At 36.1% G+C, this 25710-nt stretch overlaps 1 protein-coding gene across 2 annotated transcripts in view; it reads left to right on the top strand.

Moving 5' to 3' along the window:
• The first annotated feature begins 3922 nt into the window (after positions 1–3922).
• Naa80 (N-alpha-acetyltransferase 80) overlaps positions 3923–25710 on the top strand; it is a 35796-nt gene continuing 14008 nt past the window's right edge. Inside the window, exons 1-2 of one of the 2 annotated variants that reach the window (XM_089231301.1) lie at positions 3923–4048; positions 5155–5202. The gene's annotated coding sequence lies outside the window, so the exon portion shown is untranslated. The remainder of the gene's footprint in view (positions 4049–5154; positions 5203–25710) is intronic. The other variant, XM_089231302.1, reaches the window with a different exon arrangement.

Below are 25710 nucleotides of genomic sequence, written 5' to 3'. Positions count from 1 at the left end.
TAATATCCGCATGGATTCACAAATAAAAATTGTACCTCCGTACTTAGGTTAATTTTACCTCATGTAGAAAAATGCGGGAAATTGCGATCCCCTTAATACGGGATATCACTAATTAGTAGCCCAAAAATGCAACTTGCAACAAATTTGTTAATTACTGCAAAAAGGGGAAGGGGGGTGAAGGGCGGAGAAATAAAAGGTTGCGAAAAATCGCAGTAAACACAAATTTGATAGAAAAAAACATTCAATGATTCCCGATTACTGTAAAATACGGGACGTCTCCAACTGTCTTTAACAACGTTGCCATAAGTCAGCAATATCCCCAATTGCTGAAAAATTGCGAAAAAAACCGTTTAACTTGACGATGTGAGATGTGTGAATATTTGTATTTATACCAAAAATTATCATAAGTTATAAAAACGCTATTTATTAACTAATTATAAATTTACATAAACGTCATTGAAAAGACGGGACAAATATATAAGAAGAAATTCAGAACCACTGAAAATACAGAAATGTCCCATAATACTGGACGCAAGTGGTCCGTCGAATTGTTTAAGATATTTTACTGGTCCTTGGGTTCAGAAAGGTTGAGAATCACTGTTACAGACGACTGCATATAACAAAGGAATAAAACGGTGGGGGTCTTCTCATCCATCTCTGAATCTATTGATACAAATTGAAAGCCGGAAAACAGTGAGATGGGCACAAAACATAAACAGCTTGACAGATTTTCAGACGCCGGCATCAAGTAGCATTTGATGGAGGCCTTTTTCAGATAAAAAAAAGCTATGGTCAGTGAAAAAGTATGTCTTAAAATTCTTATAGACATTTCCCGCTTATAACGTTGTTTAGTTGTGGTTTTTGAAAAAATTTATAAGCGGGATCGACTGTATATGCATAATACAAAATACCCATAATAGTAACTACAAAAACACTTTTGATTGTGCTGGCGGATTTATCAGAGGGAAGGCGAGACCCCCCCCCCCCCACATCAGGAAAAAAATTAGCATAAATTTTAAGTTCGTAAAAATATTTTTTCATGGATCAATGCCAACTGGTTTCACATATATCTGTAAAAGTAAATAAAGCTTACCTTCATCCGGAATTTGAAGAATAGATGGATATCTGTGTATATATATGAAGAGATGATAGCTTTCGGCTATTCATACACAGGTTTTAACAAAAAGTTTATGAATTAAAAAAAGAAAAGTCAACTCTTCTTGCCTCAGGTGGTAATCACACCACCGTCCTCTCGCAATCCAGGCGAGTGCATTAGACGGCTGGACCACTACAGGAAAAAGGTTCGTTGCTTCTGTAGAGTAACCTAATAGTCTGGCGTAGTCTACTCATGAGGGGATGGTAGCTTGATTTTCCGCGGATTTTCCTGAATTTATTTTCGTATCAGCCAGACAGTAAAACCTTTATCAATAATGAGAATGTAATTATGTGATAAAGCGGATGGCATGATATAAACAGATGAATATAAGAACCAAAAAAATTTATTGTCCGTCTTAACATTGCAACCAAAACAGAGCAAACTCGGGAAAAAAATGTCTGTTCAATGCATTTAATTTTGGAAATTATTTATAGATAGGAAATTTTGGATCAGAAAGAAAACTAGCTCTATTACAGGGGTTCTTTACCTCTTTGTGTTCTGTTGTAGAACCGATCCGTATACGAATAAAATGATGTCCGCGGACCCCATTTGCTAGTGCAGTGAGGAACTAAATATTTTAGAAGCGGGCCAGATATATTCGAACATTGATTCATACCGTATCCCCCCCCCCCCCCCGTTTTAGCCGGCATGATGTAAAACTCGAGGTACATCAGCTTTTGGAATGTTGGGATCTAGTCCGTTCTGGGCATGTCGAGAAAATTCGAGGTTCAACAAGGATCACAATATGCATTTAGCCGATTTTTAAAATTAAAATTTAGTATTTATAGTAATTTTCCATAACCCGTGACTCGAATTTCTGGAAAATTCGGATTTCGGGCATGCTGATCTCTCTCGTTGTTTCCCGGCATGCCGTATAAAGAGGGGAAAATACGATATAATTGGAATTTTATCATTAGGAATGAAGTGAAGGAATGTGTTATGTAGGCCGGCTTTAAAGACTGCCACGGCCATAAGCGAATACAGGCTCTTCGAGGGGGGGGGGGGTTGGATTTTTCATCCCCCCCCCCAAAAGCTGCTAATAAAATAAATATTGGGTTTAACCGGGTGGGGGGGGGGGCGTCACTTATTTTCCCTGTATCCACCAATAAAAAGCAGACAATAGGTTACCCATTATAACTGTGAAAAACTAAATAGGTATTTACCCTGCAGTAAGTATATTTTAAAGACTTTATACGCATATTTAATTGCATAGGCGTTTGTGTTCCATTTTTTTGCATACGCAAAAATTTTAATATAAATCATCAATTTCTATTTAAAATCTCACAGCTATATTTTCCATATGCAAAAAAGGGGGAATCATCTCCATAAATTAATTTTCTTAAAACACCGAAGATGAAAATTTCCACACTATTAATTTTGAAATCTGGGGCTTTTCCGACGTTTTTCAGCAATTTTAATAAAAATTAGTGATTGTGCCCGCTTCCGGGAACATTTTTATAAAAAATAATTGGTCACGTCCCGTATTTTCCACTATCTAAGATTCTAATTTACGGTATTTTTTCTGAATGAAATTTGGTCATCAAATCATTTGAAAAAAAAAAAAAAATTTATCGTAAAACACATTATGTTTACTATGATTTGTTTTAGCAACCCTTTTCTTCTCTCTCCCACCCTCAGCGATTTTAGAAGTAATTTATACGATTGCATTTAAAGCAATAAACTGTATTTTGTGGCGATATACCGTATGTACGATCGCAATTTCCAGCGATTCTCTCGATGATGTGAACCCAGGTATATTTTTGATAATTTTTGTCGCACCACTGTCATTGTCAGGGCTAATTAGACCGGGACCTACAATTTATTGCCGATTCCGCGGTCATGTCGCCGTTTTTGTTGTACCCCTGTGCCAGGAAAGTTTTCTGACAAGGACAAAACCGGGTATCGAACTCGCGACACCTCTAAACATCCTTTGGTACTTTAGACGAGTATCTTATCGACCTGGGCTACCGCACCCCAGTATAATTTTCAATTGAACCCATTGTGACGTTGGTAATCAAGATCATCTTCAAAGGTATTTCTAATTGAATCCACATGGATATTACCAATATCTATAACGGTTGAATAATTTTTCATTCAGCGAGAATTTAACTAACGGGTCCGCCTGCAGACCACTCATACCATCGTTGCGGACCACCTCTGGTCCGCCGACCATAGTTTGAGAAACGCTGTCTCAAACGATCCCAGCGGTATCGTGTATATACACATAGTTTTTATGACTGCATTTTTAATTGGGTTGCTGTATTTTTGAAATATATGACATCCATATTTGATATGGGCATTATTTTCTCAGCCACTCGTTGAGGCCTTGTATTTGTATTAAGAATCTCTCTCCTAACCCCGAGGAATTTCCATTTGTTCCCGAATGGGAGAAATATTCCACGCTGATCCAATATCAATAAATACAGCCAAAAAAAATTCCACCCGCATAAATGAAAACTCAAAATCTCGTTTAATATTAAAGTAAAAATTATTTTATCATTGGAATTCAGGAAACGGTAAACATTCATCAAAGAAACATAAAAGCCAAAAAAAATCTCATACCAGGTCATATAGGGGGACGGGGTGAATGCCAAGCAATCAGAAACACCGATGGGGGTCCTATTGAATGGTCTCATTCACAACTCTCCCCAACAAAACCAGTAATAAGTGATCTTTCGAACTGATACACTTCTATTGGTTTAAAACAACATCCGGGTACTTGATGGCTCAGCCATCAACTAACCAATCACAGCCGGTGGCGCTGCGGTCGCTCCTCCGTTCACGAAACCGAGTCCTTTACTATCTGGAGACGTAAAAAAAAAATTTTTTTTCCTGCACATTTTTCTTAATTAATATGAGATTAATTAAGAGAAGGGGATTCAATTAGCAGAGGTGAGTGACACTCTGAATCAACGGGTGAATTATCATCGATTATCGTCTTAGTTTTCACTCGAAAAACAAGAATAAATTTATTTTTTTGCTTCGTTTCTTCTCCGCGAAGCTGCGCCATTATGATGTGGCAAACAAGATGGCGGACACGTTATCGGAAAAACTCACAAAAGCTCAAATAGCGTCTTTACATTACCTCCGATATCTTTAATTCTAAACCTTCTCTATGGTTAATTATTAGCTTGATAATTTTTATGGATCTCATAGATTAATAATCGACGTCAATTAAGGGTGTATCTACCATTAATTAGCTGATAAATGAGTTTTCTGGACGGCTTCCGATCGGAACGCCATTTGACAAACATGGCGGATGGCGGGATTTTTTTTATTATTTTTTTTCGGGGAACACGAGTCGGTTTTTCGCTTATTTATAATCATTGGACGGATGGATGTGTCTGATAATTACCCAAACGTATGGACAAATTGTTTAGAGCTTCCGAATGTGACTTTTTGTGACTTTCGTCACTGTTACGTCGTAATTTCGCTGAAGTCACTTGTTGGGACTCGTGATAATCCGTAAAAAATGTGATACTTCAGTTCATTACTGAGCGTTTTAAGTATAAATTACAAAAATTACGCCGAAAATTTTTATAATAATATATTTTTAAAGATGTTAATTATTCAAAAAACATTTTAAATAAATTATTCGACGATTTATTAAATAGATATTAACTTGAATAGCTAGTTCAAGAACTTCTTCACAAAGACGCCATTTTGCGTAGCAACAGATAATATCGCGCGTTTGATAGGCATAGATACGTAGAAAATTGGATAAAAAAAATAGAAATTATTATTTTTTAATCCTTAAAATATTTATGTTCCTTGGATTACACCTCAAATGTGTTTTTTCCGTTCTTTTTAAGCTTAAAAAGATCTTAAATATGAACGTGGACTAGGATTTCAGTGGTGAAGCGTTCAAAAACGACCTCATTTTTCAACGAAAGTTTTGAGACATTATAAATTAATCAATACAATCAATTAGTTTCGATATTATTTAAAACTAATGAACACTTTGTTTAAGAATTCATATTTTGGATTTTCTTTTTCAGAATATTGATTGCTGTGAGAGAAACACGTAAGTGAAGGAAATGCAGTGAGTGAGTGGAAACGTTCAAACTTTCTATTTTTCACAGAAAATTTTTTACACGTTTTTAAGACAAATGAGAAAAACCAGTAAAAATGAAAAGAAAAATCATTACCCTTAAGAAAAGTGTTAATTTTCTGTGGGTTAAAACCAGAAAAAGTTTCTCTTTTCTGTGGTGTTGAGATTTAATGTTACCATACTCTCCTTCGAAAACTAAATGAAAGAAATGGTTCTACATGATCAACGTTTTCATATAAAAACTGCTACTACCTTTCGATGGCTATTGCTCATGATTTTACTTGTTGGCGTTGCCGTTTTTAAGACCGCTTTTGGTCAGAATCATCTTACACTTCGTGACATTTTACGTGACCATTGCGATGCGTTTCACATTTTTAAATTTATCGAAGCCATTGGTTTTTATACGACAAATTATAGTTGTTTTTTTTTTAGAATTTACGTCATTTCTTACGTTTCACACTTCGTAGTTTTACCTTTTGACATGACAAGAGCAAGTTTTGTATTCCTTTTATATGGACATTTGTTTTGGCGCTGCTTGATCTAGATGGTTCTTGCGCCAATAAAATCGAAATCAAATCCAACCTTTCGATCGGAGGGGCTTACCCCTTTGTATCCTACGGATCCTATGTGAGAATAGGATGAAGGCCACGGATTCCTTTACAGAATAAAAATCCAGCGCATAATAATGCAAAAACAGTAATTGGTTTTTCACGCAAGCTCACGGATCCCATTGGAACCTCTCTAAGGATCCTCGAGGACCCCTGGTTTAAAACAATTGCTTTAGATGGGTCTTTTTTTTTTCTTTCATTCAAGGATTAAACATCCGTAGTATGGCCTACATTTCCTTCGAGAAAATACCGGCTTATACTTAAGCTTATTTTGCAGACTTATGCAGACCCAATAAATTCCTTCCTGACTGCCGGAAACGATATCAAAACACATGAATCGTTTTGAAAATGATTTAATTAAATATTCGTACATATCAAACAGTTCAGACCAGGCTTCGTCATTTTGTTGCTTTCTAAAACCATCTGCATTGATTAATACAGCATCGTAGCCTACTTTTAATACGGTTGATGATCGATTAATACCGCATTTGTGGTCTAATAAGCATGCAATGAGGATTAATAAGCTCAAAAATGACACAAAGTGAAAGTAGCCTATTCTAAGCTGAGTTTTGCAATTGTTTTTTACCCCTAATATTTCCGGTGCAGTAACATCTTTCGGCCAAACTAAGTATTTAGTACATAGCTCTAGTATTTTAGTGTATGGTATTTGAACAATCCGTTTATTTGCCCACTACCGCAGCGTCAAAGTTGGAATCGACTGATCTAATGCGTATATATGAATTGACATCATCATGCCCCCTCCCAGCAATAATGACCCCCCTCCCCTAGACTAGACTATCTCCACCTATGCACTGAGGACGTTCACCGCAGTACTGATCTTTTTTTTTGTCGTACCGCGGTCATTTTCTGCACATGAGGGCTAATTAGACCGGGACCTACAAGTTATTGCTGATTCCGAACGGCAGGCTTATTTTTTATACTCGTCGAGGGGTTGGTGCGCTAACCCCATGATGTGGGCTGTAGCCCCCTGCGGTAGCAATATTTATCTGCGGTCTTTCGCCGTATCCCTGTGTCAGGAAAGTTTTCTGACAAGGGCGAACCGGGTATCGAACTCGCGACACCTCTAAACATCATTTGGTACTTTAGGCGAGTATCTTATCGACCAGGGCTACCGCGCCCTTTCACCGCGGTGTTGGACGAAACGTCTGTCTGTCATCGAAACGACTCGATCATTGGTTAACAGCACGAAAATGTTTAAATACAGTGATTGCATTCACGGGGACACCACAATATAAATTCAGTTGTAATTTCATACCAAAGGTCTTCAACCTTTTTCTGGTTGCGAGCAGTACCCCCATCATCAATAAAAGAGCACTCTTATTGCAAGTTTGACATACAAATGCATGAAATTAGGATGATTTCAGCCCTTGAAATTTAATTTGTACAAGGTGTTTAATAGGAGCGTTGATAAAGTGCTCGAACATGAGCATCGAGCACTCTAGGTGCTTCAAGGAGCACCATGCTTCTCGCGAGTAACGGGTTGAAGATGCCTGGGCTATAATGATGGGCATAATGAATTAACTACTGTACTAATGATGTTTTACTCCCGAATGAAGCCTATATCTGAAGGTTAGGCCTATTGTCTTTGAGTCGGTTAAATTATCATGTTAAAAATATTGGAAATTTTTTTCCGAACTGTTAATGACTTTTTTTTGTTTTTTCGCTGGAATCGATGGATATTCTTTTTCTAGTTCTGGTGGAAATTTTGGGGAAATAGGCCTATACTATAGAAAATGTCTGGGAATTTCAAAATGCTAAAAGCCGTTCTTGGGAATAATTAGGGATGGGTGAGTCAGTGTAACCACTCCCTAGGGAGGGGGTGTATCCCCTCCTAGCCATGCTGATTAACATGCTGTGTATTGACAGTTGGGGTCACGTATTGACCTTGAAATACCATCTGGACAATTTCTAGATCAGAGATTTCGAAAACCTTTTGTGGTAGTGGCACTGGTGACACTTGGGGATGGGGTGGGGGGGGGGGGAGGAACCCATTATGGATTTTTATTTTCATTTTTTGAATATCGAATTAGTTTTAAATGAGCATGAAATGCGATTTCAAACAAATACGAAACCTTAGAAAAATTTCCGTAATTACTAAGTAAAATGCAACTTTTTATGCAGCAAGTACTTTCCAGGTTTTCGTTTGGAGACTGGTCGATCGCTCTAGATCAGAGGTTCTTAACCTTTTGTGTTTCGTGGACAACATGTGCCAACAAAATGAAGGTCGTGCACCGTTTTATAACAGTCGACGCCACTTATTAAAAAAAAATCATGAATAATGTTATCATTCGGGTATTGCTGTCACTTTTCAAAAAACGGAGCCGAACAATATCGTAACAGGGAAAAAATTCGTTGAAAGATATCGGGGGCTTCGGGTAAAGTTTTCTATTTTATTTTCCGTCGAAAGTTTTTTTTTGCGTATTCTGAGGCTAAGGTTCTTGAAGTACGAAACTTGTTGTTTTCTCTGTAAGTTGACATCAGGCTGCAGGAAGGAGGCTGCCCCCTCCTTCCTTGTTGAATGAGTTTAATGAGACGTTGAAGATAACTAAAAGATAATTAGAAATTTCGTCAGCGCAAAATTTGAGAATATGATTTAGGATCTCATCGGGGCCAGTGGAGTGGGGTTTGTTTTTTTAAGAGGTTCAGAAGACCTGCTTTAGTGAAGAAGACAGGACTAGAGTGAATAATGAATCAGAAAAGGAGTACTGAGAAGGAGTGGGGCCAGAAGAAAAAGCCCGATTAAATTCTGTGGCTCCTGTGGCGATATCAAGGTGAGAAGTAAGATCTATGTTATCAATTTTAAGGGAAGATGGGCCAGCTGATTTAGGGCGAAGAAAATTCCAAAATTTTGAGGGGTTAGTTTTAAAGTATGGAGGTAAAGAGTTAGTTAGGTAATTTATTTTTCGGTGAAGGATGAGATTTTTAAGATCAGGTGGGATCAGACTGAGATTAATGTAGAGCTTGAGTGGTTCGAGATTCTCGTCGGTTCTAGAAAAGTTTGAAGAGATTAAACTTAAGGAAAAGAAACAGAACTCTATTATTAATAATTGCTCGAGTGAGACTCCTTTTTTTTTGTGCCAGTCAATTCCGGGTAGGTTCTAGTCACCAGCTATAATTAGGAGGTGTGAATTATAAAATCTATCTAAAATTTATTTCAATGCGGCGAAACAGTGAAGATCTGGGGCGGATGGTAAATAAAGAGAAAATGTTGCAATAGGAGTGTAGTTCGGGACAACGCCACTCAGCACCAACAATTTCAAGATTGGTGTCCAAAGAAATTTCAAGAATAGGAATGGTGCTGTTTTAAAGACGAGGGCAAACCCCCTCCCCCGGGTGTTTCTATCTTTACGAAACGCCAGGTGGTTAGGCGATAACAATTCGGAATCGCTAATATTTCTATATAACCAGAGACAACAAGAAAATTGGGATTATGAACTAACAATATGGATTCGAAAGAATGAATTTTATTGGTAATGCTTCTTGTACTAATAGTACCGATTTTGAATTAATTTTTCTGTAATTGAAGACTCTGCTGCGAGGCAGCACTATCTCTAGCCACATTAAAATGTCACGCGATAAAACGTTGGAAATTACTGACCTAATTGGTATTTTAATGCAATGCTATTTTCAAGGTGTTCCGCGGCCCTATCTATCCGGTTAATCTCATCTGAGGTGCAGCGGTAAACTATTTGGAAATCCCTTTGCTAGACATTTATTGGCTATAATTAGCTGAATGTTCCAGTTTTCATCTCAATGAACTACGGTTAGTCTTTTAAATTTGAATTTCTGGAGTAGAAATAATTCGACTTACAGAAATTAAGTCGGCGAGTGGCTATACATATACAGTCGAATCTCAATAACACGAATGTGCAGCGGCCGGCGAAAAACTTCGAGTAATCGTTAGTTCGACTTATCGAAAATTCCTTCTTCAGTGGGGGAAAAAAGAAAATTTATTAAAATAACGATGCTGTTTACGAATATTGCATTGGTAAAATACATTTCAAACTACTGTAGATGAAAAAATCCACAAAGATAAATCATTCTAATGGAATCTTGCTTAATTAGGTATTGAATGGGAATGTTTAAAAATAAAATAGACGTACATAACTGTATTAAAGAAACAGACGCATACATGATACTCGCGTAAATGAAGCAAATTATATAAACCAAGATTATTTCCTGTCAAAAAATGCGGTGATCTTTGACTGCCTCTTTCTTCTTTCGTAAGAAAGCCACAGACTTTTTGGCAGCAGAAAAATAAATCCGCGTCAACGTTGTCTACACTCTCCATGAAACGTTGCACCATGCCATTGGCCAAAGTTGCTTCTTTCTTCGAAGGGGGTGGAAGAAAATAAGAATCATCTTTCTCTCCTGAATCATCATTTTTCTCTTGCAGCGAGTTGACCATGTCCCCATCAGACATATCATCGCAAATCAGTACCATGTCATCAATGTTAAGGAGTTGTGTTGAACATCAATGTTCACTTCCATCATATTGTAATCATGAATGGTGGAATCGTCTAATTCCAGCACCTCCTAGAGATAGAAGGCCTCTGCACTGTTTGCCATAAACATCATTCAGACTACCTAGCAAGTTTGTCGCATTTTGAAACGCAGCAACCTATTTCGTTTCTTCTGATTTTGGTGTAGAATCTTCCTGATTGGCTCACAAATACCGCATAGTGATTGGATGTGGGGCATTAAAATCGCCAGTTCTCAGCCCGGTCATTTCTTTTCCTCACAACGATGATACTGGCACGAGCAGGGAATTTGTTTTCCCTGAATATTCTGAGGAAAAATGGACTACTTACTGACGTCACAAGCAGACTGCAGAGACCTTCTATCTCTGGGAGGTGCTGCTAATTCCCACAAGTGATCCATACTTGGTACATTTTGATCACCACAGAATCCCCACACTTTAAAACAATTAACAATTTTTTGTCGTGTAACATCGTTATTCCAGGAGCTAGAAAGTGGCCTTATAACTTTCAGAACATCGATGTATTGGCATTATTGTATATGTCATCAATTGCCGCTCTTACCAGTCGCTTTTTGTACAAATGTTTAATACATTTAACAATGCCCTGACCCACAGATTGCAATTTGCAGTGATGTTCGCTACTAAAAATTTCGAAACGATGGTTTAAATTAGGGACTTCACAATGCGCAGGACAATTGTCAACGAACACTAACACTTTACGCTTTTCTAAATGAAACTTTCTATCAAACTTCAGAATGTACCGTTTGAATAAATCTGAGGTCATCTAAGCCTTTTTGTTCGCTTCGTATTGCACAGGGAGATATTTCACGGACTTGAAGCATTGAGGGTTTTGAAATTTTCCGATTATTGAAAGAGGTAGCTTCTCGGATCCCAATGCATCACCGACTACGATGGTCAGTCTTTCTTTACTTAATTTGCCAGCCGCACGCGATTCACCTTTGAACATCATTGGAAGCACTTATAAAAGAGTTCACGCTCGTCAATATTGAATACATCTTTCGGATCATAGGCAAACTTTCAAAAGTTCAGGCAAGGTTTTATGTTTCCAGATGTGGCAGTCACATCATCGGAAACATCTTTTGCTTCTCCACGAAGGGCTCTGTTGTTTAAGATAATGTTGTTTCGAGCTTTGAATTTTTCAAGCCAGTCGGTACTAGCGTTGAAATCAGTTGCAAATAATAATTCAGCAAAATACAAAGCTTTTTCACGAAGCATTGATCCACTTATCGGAATGTTACTGTGTTGCATCCGGTATGTTTGAAACCATTGCAGCAAAGCTGTTTCGACTTCTGAAAAACGCACAAGGTTTTTGCATTTCGGATTCACGTTTGCAGAGAACCTTGCCCGTGAATACTGTCCTTATTTTTATAGGGTGTTCGGAGGGATGCCGTATACTTTTCAGCCACAAACTTTTTTTTTCAGATTTGAATTTTTCTTTCCATTTCATCGATAATATTTTCTCCTATTCTTTGAAATTTAAACCTTTCATCTTTCGTTCAACATTTTTGAAAAATTTATGCTAAATCGAGATTTGTACTGACCATTTTAGAACACTTCATTCATCTGCAAATGGCCGAAAGGGAAGTTGCTGTTTTAACGTGAACACTCGTGCAACAAAATATATGCGAACACCGGTTACTAAGTTTATTGTTCATTGGTCAATTTTTATCTAAGAAACTGGAGAAGGAGGGTGGAGGGCGGAAGAGAGAAAGAAACTCCTGGCATTCCGAAAACCACACCCGTAGTTTCTCACTAGGGAGGCTAAATATTCTGCTTTTTTTTAATCCCTCTCTCTTGAAAAACTTCGAGTTAAGTGTTTAACACTAAAATACGAAAAAAGTTCTGGGGCCGAGTGAAAACTTCGAGTTAAACTGATATTCGAGGTATCGGAGTTCGGGTTATCGCGAATTGACTGTATACAGGTCAGTAAATGTAGGTCTAGCGAAGAGTTTAAAAACAAAATGCTTTGCCATAGAGGAATTTACAATTTTAACACAAGAACTGAAAGGTATAATCACTGGCAATTCATAATGGCCAGTAATGGCCTCTAAGAAAATGATTTAGTCGCTCAGAGCACGATTTTTCCTTGGGTGCTCAGAGCACGTAACCACAAAGTAATGTGGATGTTCGGGCATCCCCGACTCCGACACCACTGTAACTAGGTATGTAATAAGTAGAGCCCGTATTATATGCACTAAAAAAGTGGCAAAATATGCTCTAAAAATATGCAAATATGCACTGAAAAATGCAAAAATATGCACTTAAAACTACAAAAATATGCACTTAAAACTACAAAAATATGCACTTAAAATACAAAATGTGCACTTAAAATGCAAAACGTGCACTTAAAATGCAAAATGTGCACTTAAAATGCAAAAATAAGCACTTAAAATGTCAAAATGTGCACTTAAAATGCCAAAATGTGCACTTAAAATGCCAAAATATACACTGAAAATCCCAAAAAATGCATTAAATACTCCAGAATATGCACTAGGAATCTTGAAAAAGTAAAAAATTCCGAAGTATGTACAAAAAAATGAGAAAATATGCATTAAAAAAATTACCATGCAAAAAAAAGTAGATTCGTTGTAGTTGCTCAATAACGAAAATACCAGTAACAAAAAATTTCAACACTATTTCTAAAAAAAATTTAACACGACAATAAAACGGCTAATATTCGTAAAATACTTTATAAATATGTATTAATTCACTAAATTTCACCTGTGGGAAAAAAATCGATATTATAAAAATATTTATTTCAACAATATATTATTTATATGAACAATATTTATTTGAAAAATTATAAAAAAAAATTGAGTGAGTTAAATAAACCTTCAAAATATGCACTTATACTGAAAATTCTTTGATTTTATGCATTTATATCATTAATGCTAAAAAAGGTGAAAATATGCAAAAGCATATGCACATATGCATTTGCATATAATCCGGGCTCTAGTAATAAGAATATATAGGCTACACTTTTTTTTTTTTCTGTATATCTTTATAGTCTCGAAAAATAATTTTGCGGCAATTGAATTTGGACGTGAAATTGGAGGAGGATTTCAATTTAGCTTGTTAGAATCCTGAACAAAGTTCCGTACAGGAAATTTGTAAAAGTCGTTGTAAATAGAAGACTTCGTCTCGCGATTAGTTTAGCGTAGCATTGGAACACCTGCAAGCATTGGCGTACGCAAAGAGGGAGTTTTGGGGTTTTAACCCCCTCAAGTCGAGATTGTAATGTTATTTTGCAGGAAAAAACGTAACCCCCCCCCCCCCTAATTTGAGAAGAAAAAAAAAAAGGAAAAAAACCCCTTTGAGAAAATTCTGCGTACGCTTATGCCTGCAAATGACATGATATTCTTCATTATCACAGAATAGGTAATTTCTGATAATTCCAAATAAAAAGAAGTCAATAGAACTGAATAATATGTGCCACTAATAGCATAGAGTTTAGAGTAGTTGAATCGGCATTTGAGAATTTGCGCATATTTTATTCAAGTCCTGAATTCAATTACCGTGATTATTCAAAGAAAAAGCCTTTGGAAATGGATTGGAACATTGAAATGAAAGATGGAGATTTTATTTTTACTTTGAAGTAATAAAGTTTCGGGCTTTTACGAGAAAATCTATTACATCTTCTCCGTGTTTATTGATGAAACCCATTAATTTTATTGAAATTGCCTTTCGCTGAGCTTCGGAAATTACATTTGTGAAAACAAACGGGAGTAATTGCCATTATCGGGATTATAACGGAATTTACCTCTTCACGATTTCGATTTATGATACTATTTTTCAAATATTATGATAAACTAAATACATTATAACCTCGTTATAAAGTTTGGAAATTCTCTATGGCTGTAATTATGGTTTTGAAATTTTTTTGTGGTAAATAAGAGAGAAAATATTCAATTCTGGACAGAAAAATTGCAATTCAAACAAATGATAATTTTTGTATTTAAGGTCTACGATTTACACTTCACGCGCATTGTAAAAAATATCTAATGTTTATTTTTTGGATATTTCACAATGCTTTACAAAACTCCATAGAGTTTTATAAAAGAACATTCATTTGAAAATTGTGGTTCATTCAAGTTTGTTTGAGAGAGTTATACCTATATTCAGATTATGTCCCAATTGTGTGTCCTAGTACCTAATGTATATAATAATATGTACAGTAGGGCCTAATTAACCATCAAAAAATTAAGTAGTGATTTTGGGATGATACCGTAACTCTTTTTTCAAATCTGTATAACCATGACATATGTTTTTCAGATGCTGATATAAATATGGAATAATGTAACTTGTGTGTGTGTGTGAGAATGCCAGTTTCACGCTCTTTTGTGTTTTTTAGGCCGGAACTAAACTATAAAAGGTTTATGAAAGTTCTTTCAAAAAACTTTAAAAATTAAAACATAAAAATACAATTTTTATTGCATTTTTCAAGTTTTATAAATTATAAAATAACTTTGACAAATTTTTCAGTGTAATCCAACCCCGACCTCACTATCGAACTTATATTTATGATTATTTCCCCTCTAAGGCCATTATTACACTATAAAAGCTTAATAAAAGATATTTTACAAAACTTGAAAATGCAACCGATAAGCTTATTGGTTGTATTCGCTCGAATGTAACCGATGCGTTTCCAAGTTTTATAAAAGAACTTTTATAATTTTATTTCGGGTTTATAAATGGTGATGAAATCTATGAGTAATTTATCTTCCCTTATGAAAAGTAGTTCCGAGTCTTTTTTCCATAGATTCCACTGACAGTATAACAGTTGTTTCAACGTGTAAAATAATTTTCACCATGAAACGTGATCTATGGAGAATGTATAGCCTCGGACTCTAAACATGTTTTTTCCCATATATCTTTCTCCTTTCAATTAAGGCCATACGTTTTTTATGAGATTTTAGTCTTTAGATGAAAAAGAATGTCACGTTCGTTGCTCCGATATCGCATGTGTGCGTGTGTTCGACTTGTAAAACTTCCTGTCACTGTGCAAAACAATTGCCTTTCACTGCCGTAGTTTAGAGCCTGATCCGAATAGTTTGACAAAGATTTTTAATCGAATTTGAATCCATGTCTGGTATTCTAATTATGCAGCGATCACATGATATACCGTGGCATAAGTAGTAGGCCTACTACACTTCGCATAACCGTCAAAAATTTTCTGAAACAGAAAAAGATTTTCGATAATGTTTGATGTTCAGAAATCTTTATGTAAACGCATCGGTTTCATTATCAATTTTTTTCTGATTGTACATGTAATTGACATAATTCACCTCATGAAAATTTTTCATTTTCCATACGCCTGTATTCCTAGCCAAGGATTTCCTTTACTATGGTAATTAATAGATCAATGTAAGACCAAATGTGATACCGTTTAGAACATGTTTTAAAAAGTATGGTCCTATCCGAGTATTTGTAACACACGCGCGAACAAAATGAGTACAGTATGTGACAAATATTTACCAAACTGGTGTTCCTTTAATCGTGAGCTTCTTATTCATTTCATTTATCGATCTTCGAAACTCACCCCCAGATATATCGGTGGCTTTTCCACCTAAAATATCAATGGTCCCCAAAACGTTAGGGTCCAGACCTTTGCGGACGACATCGCAGTAACGGTATTTGGACCCACAACAGAAAGGACTAGATAACTTGCAACCAGTGCACTCAACGGAATTCATTATTGGCTCGCTAACACTAGCAACTAACATGAACTACCAAGCTATTATTGGTATAAAAAACGAATTTGGTAGGCATACAAAAGCGAATTTTCTGTCAAATTCTTACAGTACTACGTATGCAATTTTTGTATTCGAGCATGCGTAATTATTAGCCTAAGGAATATAAGAGAATAAAGCGTTTAACAAGAAATTTCAAGACGGAATTTGAACTCATGAGAATGTGTTTACTCACAGCAATTTTTTATAATAAAACATTTGCTTCTCACTTTTCACCATGACACGTTTGAAGAATGTTTATTATAAAACTAAAAGCCTATAAAAAATGATTTAAACGAGAAAAACTTGATAAATGATAATTTCTTGTATGTGAAAATAACATTACGACCAAATAGAAAATGAACAGGATTCGAACAAAACATCATCATGTACGTAAATGTCTTAAGTGTAGAGTTTTTGAACGGGATCCATTGTTACAGCGTATTACCAGGATGCTTTATTATTTTTAGTTTAACCGTTTAAACCCCAGGGTTAGTAGAAATCCCTAAAACCACTGCGAAATATCCTACTTTATGAAGTAGGCTTTTTTCTTCCGATTTTCAGGAGGTGTAATGTAAGGGGAGATAGGAAAATATGTTTCATTGAGAAATCAGCTTTGCAAAATATCTGAAATTTTGTCATTGTGAAAATAAAAGTCTATTAAGAAGGAGATATTTCGTCAATTCCGATGAGAGATTAAGAAATAAATATGCGTGGAGATTATCTAAATTGTAATTGGATTACTAAACATTAGAGGGTGTTAATCAGTGCCGTCTTAACGCAGGAGCCCACCCGGGCGCGTTCTGGGGGCCTCGGAAAAACGAGAAGTAGTTGAATTTTTCGAGACTTCCATTTAGGGCCTTAAAAAAATCACTTGGCTCGGGAGCCCATGATGCTCTTTAGACGGCCCTGGTGTTAATAAATTTATTATGGAATAGAAATGTTTGGAGAAAATTTGAATTTTCCAATTCTCAGTATCAACATCAATATTTTCAATTTTCAATGTAACACTTAACCCCTCAACTCTCAACGTCGCATTTTTTATTTTCTTGTGTCAGTCTGTCTGAGTTCATTCGCTTATTCCCTCGACAGTCTCAAAGGGCTTGGAATCTCCAAAAACGCTCTGTATTTTCTTCTGTATGAAGTTATCCGGTTTTGTTGTTTCTTCATTAACTTAAGAATTTATCTCCGGAAATGTATATTGATAACTTAGTCACAGTGTTCCCAAAGCATTGACGTGTTGATGATAAAAAAAATATCGAAATTTACCTGGTATCGAATGCATCTGAAAGATTTTAAAATGCTCTTTCTTTGAATTTCAATTTGTAAATGTTAAACATGGAGAGATTCTCTCGGATATCTAATGTTATCCTACAACATTATTTTCTCGAATATAATTTAGGACGATGAGTTATTTGCTTTAAATTTTTATATCTAGGAAAAGCTTGTTACAGTGGATCACGCTTATATTTTCAAAAAACCGTCATGAAGAAACGTTGTAAGCAGAAAATGGGAAATTTTTATTAGTGAAAGCTGAGACCACGAAAAAATAAGTAGTAGGTTACTAAGCGCGAAAACATTATAAGTGGGAACATTGTAAGCGTGATCCATCGTATATACATATACCGTAATTTTGATACGGGTCGAATAACCAAACTCTGCAGATGGAAATTTCATTTAACAACATTTAACATTATCTTAAAGATATATTTGAACATTATCTCAAGGAATGTTAAAATTGTTTGTCACGCTTTTGAAGAAAGAGATGCCGTTTCTTTTTCTCGAAAATCCACGTACGCCATCTATAAATCTTTAAACAAAGTATTTTTTTTTAAAAAGTTAACTTTCTAAAAATTTATTTCTATATTTCACCCAAAAAAAAAAAAAATAGTAACATTCAGATAATACTCAGTGGCATGCAGTCCGTACTAGAAAATCCAGCTGTTTTTCTAACGCATAATCTGTAGATTTTATGTGCAGGAAAATAGGTAGTGTCATTTCAAACCGAGGAATTTGGTTTCACGCTGAAAATTTGGAAATCACAAATTGCACAGGCCACGTGCTACAACATATACAATCATCGATATGCAAATTAATAACCCATTTCTTTCCACATCTTGAAATGTTGTCAGCATTTTCTGTAATCGCATTAATGCTTTTACCTGTGACTAAAAAATTCTCGTGTATGAGCATTATTCTTCCCGATGACGTGGTCCTATGTATAATATAATTCTGAGAGTCAAACGTGAAGTGAACGCGAAGTTGTCTACAATATACAGGATGATTCTAAATTTATGGGACAAACTTTAAGAGGTGATGTAAGACACCTAAACAAGCATTTTTGGTCATAGAATGTGCGGTCGAATCGCAATAGTGAAGATGGTAGAGGGTGTTTTTAGAGTGCGCAACACAGCGCTTCACCAAAAGCAAATATCATATTTTTTTCTGATGGATTCGCTGCAATAAGTGCAATCTACCATTCGAAAGCGCAGGGTATTGTATCGCGGTATTGTATCGCATGGTGCAACCTGAATAACGCAAATTCTACCACAAGTCATTCATTGTACCGCTTGCTCATTGTTTGGCGCAGCATAACCTTGATGGACCTCGCACCAATAAAGAAAAAAGAAACTCCAATACAATCCAAAAGTGCATATGCACCTTCGAATGGTGGAAATCACAGAAAATTCGTCGGAAAAGTATGATATTTGATTTTGGTGAAGTGCTGTTCAGCAATCTTTACCGCCTTTGCTATTCGATCTGTTGCAATTCGACCGCACATTCTATGATCAAAAATGCTCATTTATGTGTCTTATATCGCCTCTTAAGGTTTGTCCCATCAATTTAGAACCACCCTGTACACATATTTTTTTCTTTTGTTGAATTCTCTAAAGACTTTCCTACAGCCCTTAGTTTTCTACGGGCTATTGAAAATCTAAATGAATTAAAAATCTTTTAATGACTTAACCATCAATATCGGAGAAATCACATCCGACAAAATTCTGGTTAGTTATAGAGTATCAATGGGGTAATTAGTGAAGCAATACCTTAGTAACGTGCGCATCGATGTAGTGATTTCGTAAACACGAAATCTTTGAGATCGTTAGAGACACGATTATGCGTTTTTCGAAATGTATGCTACAGTGGAACCTCGTTTATATGTCGTTCAGTTATACGACTTTCACGTTTATATGGTCCATTGGTCACAATTAGTTCCTATATATTTTAATGTTTAAATAATTCATTTATTGGACGCAAAACCTCACTTATTCGACGTTTACACTTCGACTTGAACTCCGAATCTTTTGAAGAAAATGTCATTCTTATCCATTGGATGCGCACAATTTTTGTATCTAGTGAAAACGCGTTGCTGCAATAGTTCTTGTCACCGCAAAAGTCATAAATTTTAGGGTGATTGCTAACGATAACGAAAATACCCGTCAGCTGGCTGATGGCGATTTAACGTGGACACTCAGGTGATTTGTTTATCGTTTTTCCGAGAATACGCAGACGCGGCGAGCCCCAAAGAAACGGGTTTCACTTGTTTTGACGGCCATATGTCCTTTCAGAATTTTCTCCACACACACACGCACACACAATGTAAGTATTTGGAGGATACAGGTATGCCGATAAGAGACATACGGTACACACACACAGTAGCCTACTACAGCAGTTCTCTTTCGATCATTTCCAATGGAATTTTCTTTCATTGTGCGGCTTTGTTTGCCGGCTGTGTCGAATCCACCGTTCGTAATGCCGAAAAAAAAGAGAAAATGGAAAGCGCTTTCTCTAAAAAAACTGGAAATTTTCGAAGAATTCGAATAGAATTTTAAATTAATGAAGGCAGTTGATTCTTGCAAAACAGTTGAACATCCCCGTGTGAATTTTCAAAACAATTATAAACCAGAGGAACAAAATCAAAGACCAGGCTGCTGGTTGCAAATCATCTAGTGCCAAAAAAATTAGAGTTCACGATGGAAGATTACCCCAATTTGGGTAAAATTTTACAACAAGATCTTCTCAATGTTGGTCCCAAGAGATTTAATTTTTTTCCCTCTCAAGTAGTCCATCTATGATTGAAATGATATTTTTTTATAACACAATTGGAGATGCAATTGAACGCATTGTATTTCATAATATTCTGCATGTCTATGAGGGAGAGAAGGCTTTTTTTTTTTAAGTCTCTCTGTTATTCAACATACACATTTAAACGACGTTTCGACCTCTTGAACGTCGTATAAATGACCAATAAAACCAGGACCAATAAAACGTCTGAAACAATTTTACGGACCAATCATGTCCCGTATTATGAAACATTCCTGTAATTTTTATTGTTCTGATTTTTTTTTTTGAATTTGTAATATTTGCTAAAGTCGCGAATACACACACAGCGTTTGCTTAGTATAAATTACATTATGATAATTACGGCAAAAAATCATAAATATTCATCTCACATATTTGCTAGATTTAACGTTTTGTTAAATTTTTTTTGGAATTTTAATTACGATTGGTGATTAACGACAATTGGCTATGTCCCGTGTTTTTCGGATTATTATTTAAGATCTCCGTTTACCGTATTTTTCTCAATGAAATATGGTCATTAGTTCATTTGAATATTTCTTTTTTCTCGAAATACATTTTTGCTGACTGTGATTTGGAGCAGCCCTTTATTTTCTACACTCTTCAGCAATTGTAGCAGTAGGCCTACTTAGCAAATTGCATTTAAAACAATATATTGCAATTTTTTGGCAAAATTTAGTGATATCCCGCATTTAGGATTGCAGGGTCCTGCATTCTCATCGATGATGTATGGTGCTAAGTATGAATGTATAATTTAATTTGAACCCATATGGAGAGATATTACTAATATCAATTACAACGGGCAAATAATTTCACCAAGTCTGCTTGCGGACCACCTATGCCATCGCCGCGGACCATTGAGAAACGCTGATACAGTCGATTCCGCTTGTGACTTTCCCGTTTATATCATTCCGCTTAGTGCCACCTATTTTTTGTGGTCTCAACTATAACTATAATTCTCTTTAAAGTTTCCCGTTTAAAGTGTTTTCACGCACATAACATTTTTTCATGACGGTTTTTCTGAAAAACGCTATAAGCGGGCACGGCCGTCTTAAGATGATATCTATCATCATGTGCCCCCGGGCCAAGTGGTTTTTTCCGAGGCCCTACCTTGTAAATTCTAGAAAATTTCAACCGGATCTCATTTTTGTGAGGCCCCTCTTCTCCTGAGGCCCGGGTGGGCCCATGCGTTAAGACGGCACTGTAAGCGGGATCCACTGTATAGCCTACAGAATAATTTGTTGTCCATTATTTTATTATATTATCATTTTTTTTATCATCACGTTATTTTATGCGTACAAGGGTTAATTTAATAGATATCTAAAGTTTATAACTGATATATCTGAACGGATTTTCCTTCCACTTCCTACAGTAAGAGAGGTAGATAAATCAAGGATTATACAGAGAAAATCGGATTAGTAGAAGCAGAGTTAAGAGATTTTTTTCCATGGCTCGAGTTCGAAGCGTGGACGTGGAAATTGTTTTTATATAATTTCAAGACAGGAAAGAAAACTGTTCTGTTTATATTAATATTATCAGTAATAATCGGAGTTTCATGCAGAGACTATAAATGAAACGAATTCTGTAGTTTCCAGACGGTATTCGATATGCCTTTTTTTATGGGAATAGTCCTTTACGATGTTGTCTTCACGGAAGATAAATTAGAAAAAGAAATGTGTGGAAACACACAGGCCTTCACGCTTAATCACTTCATTCACCATCAACGTAGTGTTTTCTTTTTCATTTATTTATGCCTTTTTTTTAGTCGAGTTCGTTCCGCTGATTCCCACGAGAGCCTCAAATGGCTTGGAATGGAAAAGAGCACGTATTTTCGTCCGTGTGTAACTTACATGGTTATTTTCTCTCGAGTAACTTCCGAATTTCTCTCCGAAAGCACCATCAGTGAAGTTTTTTGTAATCAGAGATTAATCAATATATATTTTCATGAAAATCTAACGCAGCTTTTCATCTTCAAACTATGATATTTTGAATGATTTTGAGTTGTCGGTGGCACGCGATTTACAAAGAAAAATGCGGCTCATAAAGGAAATGAACTACGTGCTTGTGTTTTAGAAATTAATATTTCAAAGACACATATATGATATATTTTTAGGATCATGACGGCAAATTCACGATGGTAGACGAGCATCTTACCACCACACCACTCGGGCGCTAAGGAGCTCATACTGTCAAATCACAGCTTCATATGTATGAGATGTACAGGTGAAGGAAGAAAATTTTGTCAAAAAATCGAATAGAATGCTTGGTTTCATTCTCAGAAAGGTCTCTTCGCGTTCTCCTAAAGTGATCCTTCCACTTTTCCGGGACTTAGTTCGCCCTCAACTTTTTGAACATGTTTTACATTTGAAGAACGCAGATGTCGGGGAGATATGATTCAAGTGTTTAAAATTTCAACGGGATGGATGAAATGGACCGTGAGTTATTGATACATCGTCAATCAACTGCTTCGACAAGGGGACACAAGTATCGATTGGTAAGGGGCAACTCTAGGTTTTATTGCAGTGTTTCCCAAAGTGGGCGATGGAAAGGTTCGTGGGGGCGATAGAAGTTACGAGTATAACATGGGATCCTATGAGTTCACGTGAATTGGGGGAGATGAAGAGGGCGGTGGAATGAAAACTTTGGGAAGTTATGTTGTAGTGTATCGGGGAATTTCTCCTCTAATAAGGTTGTTAATAAATGGAATAGCTTACCTCCGGGGGTCCTAAATTCTAACATAATTGACACATTTAAAAAGAAATACGATAAAGACACATTCGGATCAATAGAGAAGCTATCCATACTTATACATGAGACAACCATAATTTTTTATGGACAGTATATTTATATTTTATCATAATAATTGGTTTTTTATTGCTCTATTTGGGTTGCTGTATTTTTGGTATAAATTAGATGTGTATTTGACATCCATATTTTTATGGGCATCTTTTTTTCAGAAAGATATCCACTTTGTCTGTTGGACCTTTGTATTTGTATTTGCAAAGATCATCGATAAAAACTAGTAACAGTAGGGGGCCAAGAACAGAACCCCCCCCCCCCTCCTAAGACCGCCATTGATAATTTTCATTAAATCACTATGTTTATCTCGGAATTTAACAAATTGGTATTTGTTGCTGAAGTAAGATTTTAGGAATTTTTTAGAGAAATACCTCTTATATACTAGAAAAATTGAGTTTTTCAATCAAGATTTTGTCAGAAACGCTATGGAACGTTTGTTTTTTTTATATCAGGAAATATTGCAACAGTTTTGTACTCTTTAACAGTGTTAGCGTAATTAGTAGAGGTAAAAGTCTAAGTGAGCAACTGTTTCAATGATTTCATATGAAAGGAATCCATTTTGTTTTGGAAGAAGAAAAGTTCGATTTATGTAAAAAAATTTTGCGAATCACTTTTTCAGAGCGAGATTTACATTTCAATAATTGGAAGTTATAGCACGCAGGGTAGGTCTACATTAAAAGTTAATTTTTCTATTTTTTTATGTGCACGATCCCTAGCGAAATTTGTGATTTTCAGTAACTGCCCGTCATTTGAAAACTTTTCGTAATTGAAAGTATGCTTCTAAAGTCGATGGTTGCAGAGATATCCGCTGTGCAAACAATCTAGAACAGCCTGCACATACGCCACTGACGCCGCCATGTTAGATAAAATAAAAATGTCGATTTATTTTCCCGACGAAGATTTTCGATATAGCGACAGTAAAATAATAATAATAATAATACCACTACTACTAAAACAACACGAGACGCCTTTTTTTTTTTTTTCCACCATCTTTATTTTTCTTTTCCTCCTGGTAAAAAAACGACGTCGACGTCATAATTGCAGCTGTTGCCAAAACGTGGCAACGGGCACCAGGGCGTTGTTTTACTGTTGCTTGGCGGTGCGGTATGTACGGGTAGTAAATAGCAGTAGCAGTTTGTACAAGAGATAAGGAGGAAGTTTCATCGTATGTGTATTGCGAAATATAGAGAGAGAGACAGAGAGCCGCTTGTGCCACGTGCGCAGCCGCTCGCTGCGTGCTTTAATCGTCGTCGCGATGGTGGTGGTGGTGGTGATATGGGAACGACTGACTGACTGACTGACTTCTTGGCGGCACTATCTGCGACGCGCCAAATATAGCGAAGCGAGTCGTATCACATTGACGAGTCTCCTCCTTGGACTCGTCCACGTTGTTGTTGTTGTTGTTGAGTCCACAGAATAGAAACCATTCGAAGCTTCTTCAATCGATTTTTTTTTTGTTTCCAAAAATATCCGACGAAACATTCGAGAATTTTACGGGTAATGAAACGACATAACAGATTAGTCGCGTGACAAATTTGAAATTGGTATATATGAGTAAGTTCGTGTGTTAGATCTTCGAGAATAATCGAATTATCTCCGAATTCCTGAGATTCCTTCAACGAAATTGACGCGTTGGCTGATCAATAAATGCATTTCGATGTTATATCCCAGGGCTGGAGAATTGCCCGACATGTTCCTGGGCTTGTATTTTTTTTTCCCCACCGAGAGACACGCAAGCTCCATCGCGGGAGGTGATTTAAACACAGTGTTCCGTGGGAACTCGGGTGACTCCGGAGATTTATTGAAATGTAAAAATGACGTCGCTGGCCATCACTGGCGGCAAACGCAAGTTTTCATACATGGGTAGTTGCAATCGTGCACATTGCCAGTGAGTTCCGGCTAATATGTCAAATAAAAACCAGTCGTACGTATAAAATCAATAGAAATCAGCAGGAAAACCAACAAAAAAGTGATAATTTTCTATAAAAATCAGTAAATAAATTAATAATAAAGAAAAAAGTTCGTATTTAGTTTATTTTTTTCAACCACATGCCCGATGGTAAAATATAAAATATTGATTGTATTATTTTAAATCAGGCATTTAAATATTTTTGGAGATTTTTCCCAGTCCCGTTATTTACAATATTTTGGATGTTGAGTATAAAAAATTGTTCCGTAATCTCCTGTAGATATTGTGAGTTTTACTACTAGTAAAAGAAATGTGCCGTCCGTATTTGCTAAATTCCATTCACTGATTTTATAAAATTCTTTGGAATAAAAGAGGTTTTTGGTCCCGAAAAAAAAGGGCTTCTTTTAAATGCAATAGGACCTCTCAAATCTGCACTTCTCGGGACCTAGGTGATTCCAGATTATGGACCCACTTTTGTTTATTTCCCGAATTTATTTAAAGCAGTAATACTGTATACCTCTTTGAGCAATTTGATTCATATTTGCCTTTGAAAAGACAACTAATAAAGCAATATATAATTATGCAAACACTGCGATAACAGATAATTTTAGTTTTAAACTATAATTTCTAATTTATTACGTTAATAGTTCTGTAGGTCGGAGGTAAAGGGCACCATGTGCCGAAAAAGAAATTTTGATGGAGAGCTGTTTGAAAAGTTTTTAGCGTGGCTTTCTATGGAGCTCGCATGTTTATAAAACATGAAGTGAATATCTGTTATTTATTGGAATAGAACTTAGTTTCTCCTGTACCTATGTGTAGTGTAACGAAAGTACTGCAAATTAATAGCGTTATTTCA

This window comes from Pholcus phalangioides, unplaced genomic scaffold, assembly GCF_987345545.1.
Source record: "Pholcus phalangioides strain wild (caught in Gottingen) unplaced genomic scaffold, Ppha-v1.0 ptg000004l_1, whole genome shotgun sequence".
In the NCBI taxonomy this organism is placed as follows: Eukaryota; Metazoa; Arthropoda; class Arachnida; order Araneae; family Pholcidae; genus Pholcus; species Pholcus phalangioides.
The sequence above is the reverse complement of the archived record's forward strand: the minus strand, read 5'-3'. Positions and strand labels throughout refer to the sequence as shown.